This window comes from Pan troglodytes, chromosome 7 (assembly GCF_028858775.2).
Source record: "Pan troglodytes isolate AG18354 chromosome 7, NHGRI_mPanTro3-v2.0_pri, whole genome shotgun sequence".
In the NCBI taxonomy this organism is placed as follows: Eukaryota; Metazoa; Chordata; class Mammalia; order Primates; family Hominidae; genus Pan; species Pan troglodytes.
The window spans coordinates 105,109,925-105,124,082 of NC_072405.2; the positions used below are offsets into that span (position 1 = coordinate 105,109,925).

Genomic DNA, 14,158 nt, shown 5'->3' on the forward strand with positions numbered 1-14,158 from the left:
AATTGAGCAGGTGGAACAGGACTTCCATATACTCACTCCCCTCTCCCACCCACCACACATGCACAGTTTCCCCTGTTATTGACATCTTATAGTATGGCATATTTATTACCCTATGATGTGTTTGCTATTTAGTGAATCAATGTCGATGTGTTATTATTAACTAAAGTCCATACTTTATTCCTATGTCTTTAGTTTTTACCTAATATCTTTTTATTGCTCTAGGATCTCGTCCAGGATACCCATCACATTTAGATGTCATGTCTTAGGTTCCTCTTGGCCATGGCAGTTTCTCAGACTTTTGTTTTGATGACCTTAACAGTTTTGAGGAGTGCTGGTCAAGTATTTTGCAGGCTAACCATGCGACAAAAACATCAGATGAATTCCGGTAGACGAGTTGACTGGGGTTATGGGTTTGGGGAGGAAGATCATAGAGATAAAGTACCATTTTCATCACATCATACTAAGAGTTCATACCGACATCATGATTTATTACTGTTGATGTTGATCTTGACCGCTTGGCTGAGGTAATGTTTGTCAGGTTTCTCCATTGTAAAATTACTCTTTTTCCTCCCTTTTCATACTGTGCTCTTTGGAAGGAAGTCACTGTGTGCAGCCCACACCTAAGGAGTGAGGAGTGATCTCTTTTAGGGTGAAGTATCTGTATTATTTTAATTTATTCTGCATTAGAGATTTGTCTCTTTTTCCCCATTCATTAACTTAGTCATTTATTCCTATCAGTATGCACTCATGGATATTCGTTTTATAATTTGAATTATAATTCAATAATACTTTATCTTGTTGGTCAGATTGTTCAAAACTTTCACCAAGGTATTTTTCATACGTTTTTATTGTCATGAGACTCATTTGAAGCTAAGCAAAAATGAATGGTGCTTAATAATAGTCAGTATTTCTCATGTAACAAGAAAGGAATAAAACATTTTCTTCCCATTTAATGAAACTTGCTTATCCTTCATGCTTATCTAAAACATATCTAAAGGAAAAAAAATCTTTGTATTTTAGTAGAGACAAGGTTTCACCATGTTGGTCAGGCTGGTCTTGAACTCCTGACCTCAAATCATCTGCCTGCCTCGGCCTCCCAAAGTGCTGGGATTACAGGTATGAGCCACTGCACCTGGCCAATTTTTTAAATTAGAATCAGATGAGATGCAGTTTTAAAAACAATTTTATTGTTAAACAAATACATTTTACTATAAGATAGTTTTGACTTCACATTCTACTTTGAAGCGTCATTGAGACCTCTAGATGTCCACAGAACACACTTTGAGAACTGCATACATAGTTGCCCAAACCAGAATCCTGGGAGTGAACTTAGTCATTCCTTTTTTCTTTTTTTCTGAGCTTCATAATCATAGTTAATATTTCCTGGGTAAGATAATGTGCTAGGCTGTACCCCAAGCCTTCCCATACTATTAACTCCTTCAATCTTCCACCAACACTATGAGACAGGTGCTAATGACTGTCATTCCTGGTTTATAAATGAGGAAGCTGAGGCACAAGTGTAGTTTGCCTAAGATCCACAGTAGAGTCTGACTCCAGCTCACCTGTGCTGTGCTGCCTCCATTTATCACCAAATTCCTTTGTCTTCTGTTCCCAAGTCATTTCCACATTCATGCTTTATTTCCCTCTGCCTTAGTTCAGGACACCATTCTCTCTTCAGTGCAATACTCTTCTAACTGGTTTTCCTGACATGCATTTCCCCTTGCAGTCTGCCTTCCAACCTGTTGCCAAACTGCCCTTCCAAAGCACAGATGCCACTCCTTAAAACCTTTCTGTACCTCCACTTGGATTAACAGTCAAACCCCAAAACTTAAACACACAAGACCTCTTGCGCCCAGGAGATCCCCCCACATGGAGCTGTCCACATCCCCTGTCCTTCTCACCTTGGGACCTTGGCACCTGCACCTCATTCTCCCCACCTCCATTGCCTTCCCCCAGCTAGATCCCATTTATTCATTAATACTCAAACACTGCCTTTTCTAGAAAGCTGTCTTGCCCTGTTCTGAAGTAGGACTTTATAGCACCTCTTCTCCAACTTATGCTTGCCTCTACCCCTGCTTGTCTCTGCCAGGCTGTAGGGAGCCCCTGGGGACAGGGGCTGTCTCTTTCAGGGCTGGCTTGGGGGCCTGGTGGACCCCAACCCTCTTTGTGGGATAAATGGAGGGGAGGGGGCAGAGGTGTGCTCTCGGTGGGGGGCCCTTGGAACCTAACTCCAGGGAACAGTCCCTTGAAAGAGTTTCGCAGCTGGCACCTTGGAGGGCTCAGCAGGGTGGCAGCAGAGCACTGCCCTCTGCTCCTGAGCTCTGAGGACACCAGAGGCACCAGGGAGTCTAGGTAGATGAGCCTCTGGCTCTGCCAGTGCTGCGCTTGGCTGCCACCTCAGAGGGAGGGCCCTTAAGAAGGAAGGCATTGTAGATTGTGAGACGTAGACAGCACACCTCAGAGATGGTCAGTTCAGCTCCTTCATGATTCCTGAAACTCCACAGTGAGGAGAGAGAACAGAAAAGTCCGGCAGTGATGGAAATCCAGAAGCTCTGGGAGGTTGGAATAGGCGGGAGGGCACAGAGTGCTCTGGGCGGGGCCCTGCTCTCCACTGAGGAGGATATGGAAGTCACCAAGAAACACTGTTCTCTGTCCCCAGAGCTTGAGTTCTGTTGGACTGGGGAACAGAGGATAAATGTGGCACGGATAACTATTGTTAAGCATGATGCAAAAGATAAGATGATATGGCAGAGGGGACTGCAGGGGCGGGGAGTGATCTGGGGAGGACTCACAGAGGAGGTGACATTTTATTTAGTTCATTCATTAATTCAACAACAGTAGGGCACAGTAAAGCAAACAATTCCTGCCCCTTAGATCTTAAATCTAGTGTAAGGGAGGGGGAATGTCATAGAAACTAATAAATGTGTCAGATAGTAATAACTAAGATGAAAAATAAGAGCAGGGTAAGAGAACAGGAGGTGCTATGTTAGCTGTTCAGGGAAGGCCTCCTGATGAGACATTTGAGCAGAGAACTATGAAGAGAGAATAAGCCATACAAATAGGAAGGAAGAACATCCTAAGCAGAGGAACAAAGCCCAGAGGACCTTGGCATATTTAGTGCACAAGGAGGTTCGTATGGCTGGAACGTAGTGAGCAAGGGAGTGATGGGAAGGAGATGCAGTGAGAATGTTTTAAAAGCATCCAGCTGGCTGCTATGTGAAGCGTAGACTCCAGCAGGGGAAAAGAGTACAAGCAGGGAGACTGGGTAGGAGATGGGTGCAATACAGGGAAGGGGTTGGTTTGTGGGAGCATGCTGGGTGGTGGAGATTGGGAGAAGCACACTCAGGATATACGCTGAAAGTAGAGCTGTGCTGATGAATAGACTGAGGCGACTGAGAGACAAGTAAAAGGCAAGCAACTAGATGAATGAATGGCTGTCACTCAGAGGAACAGCTATGGCGTAGGACAGAATCAGGAGTTGGTTTTGGACAGGTTAAATGTTTTTAAATTTCCTCTACATTTTATTATTATTATTTTGAGACAGAATCTTGCCCTGTCACCTAGGCTGGAGTGCAGTGGCGCGATCTCAGCTCACTGCAACCTCCACCTCCCAGGTTCAAGTGATTCTCATGCCTCAGCCTCCCAAGTAGCTGGTATTACAGGCATGCGTCACCATTCCTGGCTAAGTTTTTTTGTATTTTTTGTAGAGTCAGGGTTTCGCCATGTTGGCCAGGCTGGTCTCCAACTCCTGGCCTCAAGTGATCCGCTGGCCTCAGCCTCCCAAAGTGCTGGGATTGCAGGCATAAGCCACTGTGCCCAGCCTTTTATGAAAAATTTTAAACATTCAGCAAAGTTGAAAGGATTTTATAATGAACACCCATATGCCCTACCACCTGTATTCCACTATCAACATTTTGCTATGCTTACTTCATCACAGATCTCTCCATCTATCCATCCATCATTCCATCTTATTTTCTGGTGCATTTCAAAAAGAAAAAAAAAAAGGAGATATCAGTACATGTCTCCCTAAGTACTTCAGCATGCATAGCATTAACAGTTCAATATGAAAGGTATAGCCCGGGCGTGGTGGCTCCCACCTGTAATACCAGCACTTTGAGAGGCCAAGGCAGGTGGATCACTTGAGACCAGGAGTTCAAAACCAGCCTGGCCAACATGATGAAATTCTATCTAAAAAACAAAAAAACAAAAACAAAAATTAGCCTGGTGTGGTGACCCATGCCTGTAATTCCAGTCACTCCGGAAGCTAAGGCACAAGAATTGCTTGAACCCAGGAGGTGGACATTGCAGTGAGCCCAGATCATGCCATTGCACTCCAGCCTGGGTGACAGAGTGAGGCCCTGTCTCAAAAAAAAAAAAAAAAAAAAAGATATAAATCTCAGGTATATAATCTTAATAAATAGACTTGTGTAACCCAAACTCTTGTCAAGTTGTGGAACATTACCATCACAGTGTTTTTAAATTTCATTCATGTTGTTGAATGTATCAGTACTTTGCTCCTTTTTGTTGCTTAGTATTCCATTGTATGGATATGCTACACTTTGTTATTTTTAAATTATTAGTTATTGTGAATAAAGGCACCCTGAACATTCTTGTATGTCCACAAGGAAGTCTTTTTGTGGACATACTTTTTTTTTTTTTTTTTGAGATGGAGTCTGACTCTGTCACCCAGGCTGGAGTGCAGGGGCACTGTGTCAGCTCACTGCAACCTCTGGCTCCTGGGTTCAAGCAATTCTCCTGCCTCAGCCTCCCGAGTAGTTGGGATTACAGGTGCCCACCACCTCGCCCAGCTAATTTTTATATTTTTAGTAGAGACTACTAAATGACGTTTCACCATGTTGGCCAGGCTGGTCTCAAACTCCTGACATCAGGTGATCCACCTGCCTCGGCCTTAAAGTGCTGGGATTACAGGCGTGAGCCACTGTGCCCAGCCTGTATTCATTTCTTTTGAACATATACCTAAGAGTGGAATTGTGAGGTCACAGGGTAGGTATATATTTTATTTTGAGAACTAATAGGGGCTGGGTGCAGTGGCTTACACTTATAATCCCAGCACTTTGGGAGGTGGAGACAGGAGGATCACTTGAGCCTAGGAGTTCGAGACCACCCTGGGCAACCCTGGCTCCACAAAAAATAAAGAAGTTAGCTGGGTGTGGTGTTGTGCCCCTGTGGCCCTAGCTACTCAGGAGGCTCAGGTGGGAGGATCACTTGAGCCCAGGAGGTCGAGGCTGCAGTGAGCTGAGATTGTACCACTGCACTCTAGCCTGGGCAACAGAGAGAGACCCTGTCTCGAAAAAAACAAAGAAAACAACAACAACAAAACTGTCATAGTTAAAATGAAGTACAGCCATGTGTATCAACCGGGATAAATCTCAGAAACAATGTTTTTCAAAAACAAAAGCAAATTATAGGTCACATTCAATATGATACCATTTATATAAAATTTGAAAGCATGTGATACAAAGTAGTTGTAGATACATACTTACGCAGTAATAGCATAAAAGCATTCTTCACCAAAGTAGTCATCAATTTCAGGACAGTGGCATCCTGGGTTCCGGGGGAGTTTATAATAGGCTTCAGCTATATCTGTAACATTTGTATTTCCTTAAAAGCATCTGAAACAAGTAGGGTAAAATGTTAATAGTTAATAAACTGAGTGATGGATGCACAGAGATTAATCTCTACTTTTTGATTCTCTAGTTGGTAACTTGTTAGTTTTTAAGGCGCTGTTTCTGAACTATTTACTCACTCCTCCCCACCCTGTCAACCCCTGCTTCTGTAGGTAATTGATGCTGGGGCAGGCAGCACTGTCCTTTCCCACTCCTGTGCCTCCCTCTTCTTAGAGACCCAGGGCAAAGGGGTCCTGTGGACAAAGAGCACCTCTGACCTGCCCCTGGCTCCCTAGTCTTGAGATAACTTCCAGGCCTTCTTTCCCCTTTTGGTTCCTAAATCTAGGTCTGTGAACTGGGCCGAGCTGTCCTTCTAATCCCAGTTCCAAACCCTACTTAAAATTGAACCATGTTTTTTTTTGTTTTTGTTTTTGTGTTTTGTTTTTTTTTTTTTTTTTTGAGATGGAGTCTCACTTTGTCGCCCAGGCTGGAGTGCAGTGGCGCGATCTCGGCTCACTGCAACCTCCGCCTCGCGGGTTCACGCCATCCTCCTGCCTCAGCCTCCCGAGTAGCTGGGACTACAGGCGCCCACCACCACACCTGGCTATTTTTTTTTGCTTTTTTTTTTTTTTTTTTTTTTTAGTAGAGACAGGGTTTCACCGTGTTAGCCAGGATGGTCTCGATCTCCTGACCTCGTGATCTGCCCGCCTTGGCCTCCCAAAGTGCTGGGATTACAGGCGTGAGCCACTGCACCTGGCCTGAACCATGTTTTAAAATAATTTGTTCTGTTCCATTGTTTTTCTTCAGAGACTCTAACTTTATGCAGTTTCATTTGCCTGTCACTTCTCTAATGATTTTAAGTTTCTATTTTTTACTTTTCTTGATTCTGTTCTTTATGTCTTCCACGGTATCTTTCACAGTAGTGTCTCTTCTCCCTTGTGTTCCTTGTCATTTTTTTTTTTTTTTTTTTTTGCAGTGTTTCTGTATTTCTTTCCCGTTTCTTTCCTAAAGCAGTTTTTAATGTGCAGGCTCCTTTTTCATGTCCTCCCATGGTTTGTCACCTTCTGCTGCCTGACCACCCCTTCCTTGAGTTCTTTATTTCTGCTTTGTCATCTTCCTGCATAACTGTCATTGCCTTATTACATTAAAAAAAATCATAATAGAATATTGGGTTAAAATTTTCTTCTTCTGGCCAGGCGCGGTGGCTCACGCCTGTAATCCCAGCACTTTGGGAGGCCAAGGTGGGCGGATTACCTGAGGTTAGGAGTTCGAGACCAGCCTGGCCAACATGGTGAAACCCTGTCTCTACTAAAAACATAAAAATTATCTGGGCCTGGTGGTGCATACCTGTAATCCCTGCTACTTGGGAGGTTGAGGCAGGAGAATCGCTTGAATCTAGGAGGCAGAGGTTGCAGTGAGCTGAGATCGTGGCATTGCACTCTAGCCCAACTAAGGGAGACTATGTCTCAAGAAAAAAAAATTTTTTTCTTCTTCTTTGTGGCAGGATTTTTTGGATGAGTTTTATTTCTGCAGGGAGGAAGTTTTGCCACTCCTTTTCAGATTTTTTTTTTTTTTCTGGGAGAACATTTTGTGGATTTTAAAAATCATCTATTTTTTGACGGGTCGGATTTTTCTGAGGCAACAGTTAGCAAGTGAGTCCTGTGATGTGAGAGGGGAGGCAGCTTTCCTTGATTCTCAGCTCGAGGGCTCCCTCCTCTGTTGTAGTGAGAGGACTACTGTTTACTGAATGGCATCTCTGTGTAGCCAGACCTCCTCTGACTTTAGGATCCTAACCTCACTTGGGTGGGTTTCACCAAGCCCAGAGCTTCCCTGGTCCTTCCCCAGCCACTGATTCGGAGGCATCCTGCCCCTTCCTGCCAAGGTACTCCTCTGTCTCTTGGAAGCTGCACTTCCCAAAGCTACCTGGGTGTCCTCTAGGCACCCTGGTGATTTCCTTCTTCCTCTCCTAGTGTTCTTGCCCTCTTCCTTCTTGGTCCTGCTCACAGTGGTTCTCATCCAGGGTGAGTCTTCTCCTCTTGGGGTTGAATTTCCCTGGGGATGGCTGGGATCCACCACCAGCTGGACTGCTGTGCAGTTTCTGGTGTTTCCTATGGCACCTGCCCACACATTGTAGATTACTGTGCTGGTTTGGGGGTGACGCCACACACAATGTGAAATTTGTCAACTTTGTCACTTCCTCATTTCACCGAAGATACAGTTTGTAGATGTTTCACACTTTCATTCTTGTTGCCCTGTAGATTTTTTAAAAAATTATTTATATTTTTTTCATGTCAGATAGGTAATGTACCAGCATCATAACAAGGTTCAAGGGTGGCACATCTCACACGTGCGTGTGAACACCTAGTCATCATGTTTATGAACTCCAAAGGATCGCCCTACAGATTCTGAGCAAAGCTGTCACCGTGCTCCCATCAGGCTGCTATAGAGTCCTTAGCAGGTATTCAAGGCCCTCCACAGTCTGCCCTGCCCTCTTTGGTTCTTCTCTGTGCTCTTAGGTATGACCACTGCTCCAGCTGAACTAATCTATTCACCATCCCAGGAACTCATCCCACACGTCCCTTTCCCTGTGTCCCTGCTGTTCCCATAACTGCACTGTCACTTCAGGGCTTCCATGTGGTAGCTGTTGTTTGTGGTGACCCCATATGTATTTCTCCCCTCTCCCTTTCTGCTGATATAAGAACCTAACCCACCACTCACCAGCAGGGCTAGGTGTGTAAACCCAGTTTGTTGATTGTGGTGCCCTTTCCCTTGGCAACGGGGATTGTTTCATTATAGGACAAATGTTCCAAGCAGGGCCAAAGTCCTTCCCTCCACGTGAGCTAGCCAAGAAGCCTGCCTCTTGCCTCTAGGGTCACTGTGTCAAAGAATGTTCACCTGGGGCACCTCCCATCTGCAGCACTAAAGGACATGCTGACACAGAGCAGAGGGAGTATCCTGGTTTAAGTCGTGGATCCACCTTGGTGGTTCCTAGTAATGAAAGCCAGCCCATCACATTTTAGCTTAAGATTATTTTGAGTCAGGTTTATCATGTGCAACTGAGAGGATCATGACAAATACACTTGACCTTGTTCTGCCATTGCCCCTGTGCTTTATCTATTTGTATACATTACACTATAGGGTAGTTGTAATTGCCTGTTTATTTGTCTGTGTCTCCCACTAGAAGTTCTTAATTGCACCGTCACCATCATGTATCCAGCACCTAGCATTGTGCCTGGCCAGTGTTGGACAGTAAATGAAAATTCAGTTGAAACTACATGTCTGCCTTACCAAATTCTTCCTCAGGGTCTTAGACTACCAAGTCCTTCATGAAGCCTTCCTGGCAAGTGAGAGAATGTATGTAAAATGTCTCGCAGTGTGGCCAGCACAAAACAGTCTCACAAGAGCTGCATCTTTCTCTCCTGCAGTTACTCTAGCCAGAAGTGATCTTTCTCCTTGTAACTCCTATATGTCATTTAATCAAATGGCATCAACTCATACTGTCTAATACTAGAGTTTGCATTTCTCTTAAGTTTTCAATGTGAATATAAATGCCAGGTAGCAAGGACCTTGCACAGTGCATCATACTAAAGAATCTGCAGTTGTTGGATACACTGCTGAATGCATATGTGAGCAATAGTTAGAGGTTAGATGGAGGCTAGTGATCCATTATTGGCTGCAGGAGTCCTTGTGCTGTGTGAGACACAGATAGATTCAAAGGACCCTAGAAAAGGGTAGAGCTCAATCATACATTTGCAGAATATATGAATGGTGTTTGAAAATCTAAAGCCATAACAGTTTACCATAGCTGAAACATAGCTGTGATTATCCCATATACCCAAACATCTCACTCCTTGGTAAAAGCTGCTGCTTGTCCAAGCTGAATAATTGGAATGAGAAATGAGGTGAGCAAGTCAGAGTTCATCATGCCTTCAGTTCTGATAAGGGGAACTGAGTACTACCAAGAGAAGAGGCCAGAAGCTCTGGATCCAGAACTTTGTCTCATAATTTTCACATCAGCCTCATACTTTTCTTTGCCTGTATCTTCCATATGTAATTAGTAATAGTCTGGCTGATTCAACCTTTCTTTTTTTAGTCCTGTGACACATCCCTCAGGAGGTCCTGAGAACATATGCCTGTGATTCAGGCTTTCTAGTAGAATGTAAGCTCCAGAAGGCCAGGGACTTGGTCTGCTTTGTTCATTGCTGAATCTCCAGTACCTAAAATAGTGGCTGGCCCCTATGTATTGGGTCATAGCAGGTACTACATTCACCTCTCTACTATGTTTAATACAGTTTATTTCCCTTGTGTGTGCCTTGCTAAAATATTTATGTTTAAATTTCTGTATTTGATACACATTGTGAAAGGACATTTTCAAGTCTAAGTCCCATGACTTGAGTTTGCCTGTATCTCCCTCTAAAAGCTCTCAATTACACCATTGTGTGCCCAGTACCTCACATTGTGCCTGGCCAGTGTTGGACAGTAAATAAAAATTCAGTGTCTTATTCACTGAGGTATAGTGCCTAAAACAGAAGACATTCCATAAATATTTGTGGAATGAATGACTTAAATATTTGATTAATGAAGTTTAAGTTGAGCAAAGAAAGGAGAACTAGTAGCTTAGATTTACTAAGAATACTATGCCACATTTATTTGTTTATTTTTAGAGACAGTCTTACTCTGTTGCCCATGCTGGAGTACAGTTGTATGATCATAGCTCACTATGGACTCAACCTCCTGGGCTCAAGCAATCCTCCCACCTCAGCCTCCCAAGTAGCTGGGACTACAGGAATGCACCCTCTTCCCTGGCTAATCTTTAAATTTCCTGTAGAGATGGGGTCTTGCTATGTTGCCCAGGCTGACCTCAAACTGCTGGCCTGAAGTAATCCTCCCATCTCAGCCTCCCAAAGTGCTGGGAGTACAGATGTGAGCCACTGCTCCTGGCCTATGCTACATTTATTTTAACATCTTTATCGTTCACAAGTAATTTCACAGGTATCCCCTTACCTGAGTCTTGCAACAACTCTATGAGGTTTATTTTGCCAGATTTATAGCTGAGGAATAAGACTCAGAGGAGTCAGAGGGCTTCTCTAAGATTATTTAGCTTGCAGATTGGAACTTGAACCCAAGCCTTGACTCCTAATTTTATATTTGTATGAATTCATACAAATGTCATAGGAAATTATCCACATTTTATAACTAGAATTATAGAATTAGAAGTGGCCTCACACATCACAAATCCTGAACCCCTCACTCATTTTTCAAAAGAGGAAAATAAGAATTGGAAAGTTTATATATGTATCCAAAGGTACACATCCAGTTTAGGAATTTCAAAAAGCTGGCCAGGCACAGTGGCACATACCTGTAATTCCAGCAGTTTGGGAGCCTGAGGTGGGTGGATCACCTGAGGTCAGGAGTTCGAGACTAGCCTGACCAACATGGTGAAACCCCATCTCTACTAAAAATACAAAACTAGCCAGGTGTGGTGGTGCACACCTGTAATCCCGGCTACTTGGGAGGTGGAGGCAGGAGAATAGCTTGAACCTGGGAGGCGGAGATTGCAGTGAGCCGAGATTGCACCACTGCACTCCAGCCTGGACGACAGAGGGAGACTCCGTCTCAAAAAAAAAAAAAAAAAAAAAAAGCACTTTGGGAGGCCAAGGCGGGCGGATCACAAGGTCAGGAGTTCAAGACCAGCCTGGTCAACATAGTGAAACCCCGTCTGTACTAAAAATACAAAAAATTAGCCGGGTGTGGTAGTGGGCACCTGTAATCCTAGCTACTTGGGAGGCTGAGGCTGGAGAATCGCTTGAACCTAGGAGGCTGAGGTTGCAGTGAGCTGAGATCGCGCCACTGCACTCCAGCCTGGCGACAGAGTGAGACTCCATCTCAAAAACAGAAAAAAATTTTTTTCAAAAAGCCGGCCGGGCGTGGTGGCTCCTAGCATTTTGGGAGGCCAAGGTGGGTGGGTCACTTCGCCTAGGAGTTTGAGACCAGCCTAGGCAACACAGTGAGACCTCATCTCTAAAATAAATAAATAAAAATTATATATGTGTATATATATATATATATATATATATATATATACACACATATATATACACACACACACACACACACACACACATATATATAAAAGAATTACAAAAAGCTGGCTTCTCCAGCCAATGCCTTTGTGTGTCACCTGATTTCACTCAGCCTGAGAGAGTGCATTGAGCTTGTGAGAGACCAAGTTGCCCTCTGCTTTGTCTGCATCAGAGGCCCCTGAAAACTAGGCCCCTTTCTGACATGGCCCTTCTTGTAGGAAACTCATGTTCTCTCCTTCATTTTTTTTTCCTTCTCTCGTATACCTTGCATAGGGGTAAGGTGGGCGGGAGTTGTGGAACAGGTAACCAGCCAGGGTTCCCTACTCCTGCCCATTTAGGAACTTTTTTTTGTTTGTTTTTTTGGTTTTTTTTTTTTTGGAGATGGAGTCGCTGTGTCGCCTACGCTGTAGTACAGTGGCACAAGCTTGGCTCAATGCAACCTCTGTCTCCCGGGTTCAAACAATTCTCGTACGTCAGCCTCCCAAGTAGCTGGGATTACAGGCATGTGCCACCATGCCCAGCTAATTTTTGTATTTTTAGTAGAGACAGGGTTTCACCATGTTGGCCAGGCTGGTTTCAAACTCCTGACCTCGGGTGAACCACCTGCATTGGCCTCCCAAAGTGCTGGGATTACAGGCATGAGCCACCGTGCCTGGCCTGAACTGGTCTTGATAGAGGCCTCTGAGCTTGAAAGTTAATAAAATAATAACCCATTTCTTTCTCTGATACCTTCTCGTGTAGACCCTAGCCCTACTGAGAGTTCACATTGCACAGAATCTAAAAGAATCTTGCCTTCTGTCCAGTGGGAATGACTTTACTAGGACTGTCAGGAAGATGGATTCCATTGTTTGGCCTTGCATATCTCTATGAGTCAAAACCTGACAATAGGAACAGCTCAGTCTTAAAAAGTTCAGAGATTACATTCAGTAATATCACTTTTCATTTAGTTTATGAAAATCAAGGTTCCAATTTGTAAGAATATATGTTCAAGAAAGTTTACTATAGCTTTATTTGTAATAGCAAAAACCTAGAGATAATTTAAATTTTATCAGGAAGTGTTTTAAAAAGTATGGTTCATCTGTAATATAGAATATATCATGCAATTTTTTTTTAAATGAGTTGAGATTACCTATGTGGACTTGAAAAGCTGTGATACATTCGTAAGTGATAAACATTGCAGAGTGATGTTAATGGAAAATGTTAAAGTAAGATCTTACTTTGGAGAAAAATAAGGAAATCTTCATACGTGTGTATACATGATTATATGAGCCTGGAGAAAGAAGTGGCAAGATGCCACCTCAGCTATTAAAATTTGTTACCATGAGAGCAGATTTGGGCTGGGGGAGGAGATATTAACACGTCTGTATTTGACTTTTACAGCAAGCATGTATTGATATTGTGATTCTTTAATAAAGGGAAAATTTTGAGGAGCATGGGTTTGAGATAAACAGATGGATTATAAGCTAGTTTTCATCACTTAATATTCATGAGAGGTTTGGAATTAATAAATTACCTAACCTCAGTCTTCATCTATAAAAAGGGAATAACACCTACCTCACAGTATATAATTAAAGGAAGTATACAAACCTTGTAACATTATCCTTTTATAAATGTTACTTTCTTTTTCCTCCCACATAAGTGATTTGGAGTAGAATATTAAAATAAATGCAGAATGCGTTGGCTCTGCTTCTGGTGTGTGTTCTCTTCATGTTCTCAACTTGGCCTTGGACTTCCAAAGAGGTGGATTAGTGTCTCCACAAAGATCCAGCAGATAATCACTGTTTCTCCCTTTAATCCTTTTAGAGACAAAGTAAGAATAATATACAATGGTACCTTGGCCCTCCAGGGGTTATTTACCTGGTACCTCAGTTATTACTAACCCAGCTGAGAAGCAGGAAGGAAGGAGATGGGCCTCTGAACAGCCAAAACAGATGTCTAAAGTTCAAGCTCTCCTGGATCATTTATTCTTAATTTAGACAACAAAATGAGGTTTTTCCAGCTTTGGCACGTTAGTGGGGCTGCTATGGCAGGTTCCCTGAGAGCAGCCAGAAGTGATAGCCTGGTTTGAGCTGAGGGGTCTGTGGAATACTGATACTCAAACACAATAGCTCAAGAAGCCGGATGGTCTGGGCCCACACTCGGTTTTCACAGTGAGTAACTGCTGTTCGTAATGACAGTGCTGCATTATTAGAGAGAAATTAATTCATTCTTCATATAATCTTGCAAAGGCTGAGTGTGATATCATTTAGGAGGTATTACCACCAGATATGATTAAACTCCCTCAGTTTTTCTGCTAAGTTTTGTTTTCATATCAGTGCCAGAATTTAACAGTGGTCTCTATCCTATGAGGGAAAGATAGAGTAGCTGCCTTTAGTTAGAAATATACATAACCAAGAGTGACAGGCATTAGGAATTGTTCAAAAAGGATCTTAACCTGGAACAGTGGAA

At 43.2% G+C, this 14,158-nt stretch overlaps 1 protein-coding gene and 1 non-coding gene across 7 annotated transcripts in view; one reads left to right on the top strand and one right to left on the bottom strand.

Annotated features, from left to right (window-relative positions):
• The window catches only part of NDUFAF6 (NADH:ubiquinone oxidoreductase complex assembly factor 6), a 211,622-nt gene that overhangs the window by 2,736 nt on the left and 194,728 nt on the right, over positions 1–14,158 (top strand). The gene's annotated exons all lie outside the window — the stretch shown is intronic.
• Positions 7,917–8,019, bottom strand: LOC112204308 (small nucleolar RNA U13). Its single transcript, XR_002937878.1, has one exon. It is a non-coding gene; the product is annotated as a small nucleolar RNA U13 (small nucleolar RNA).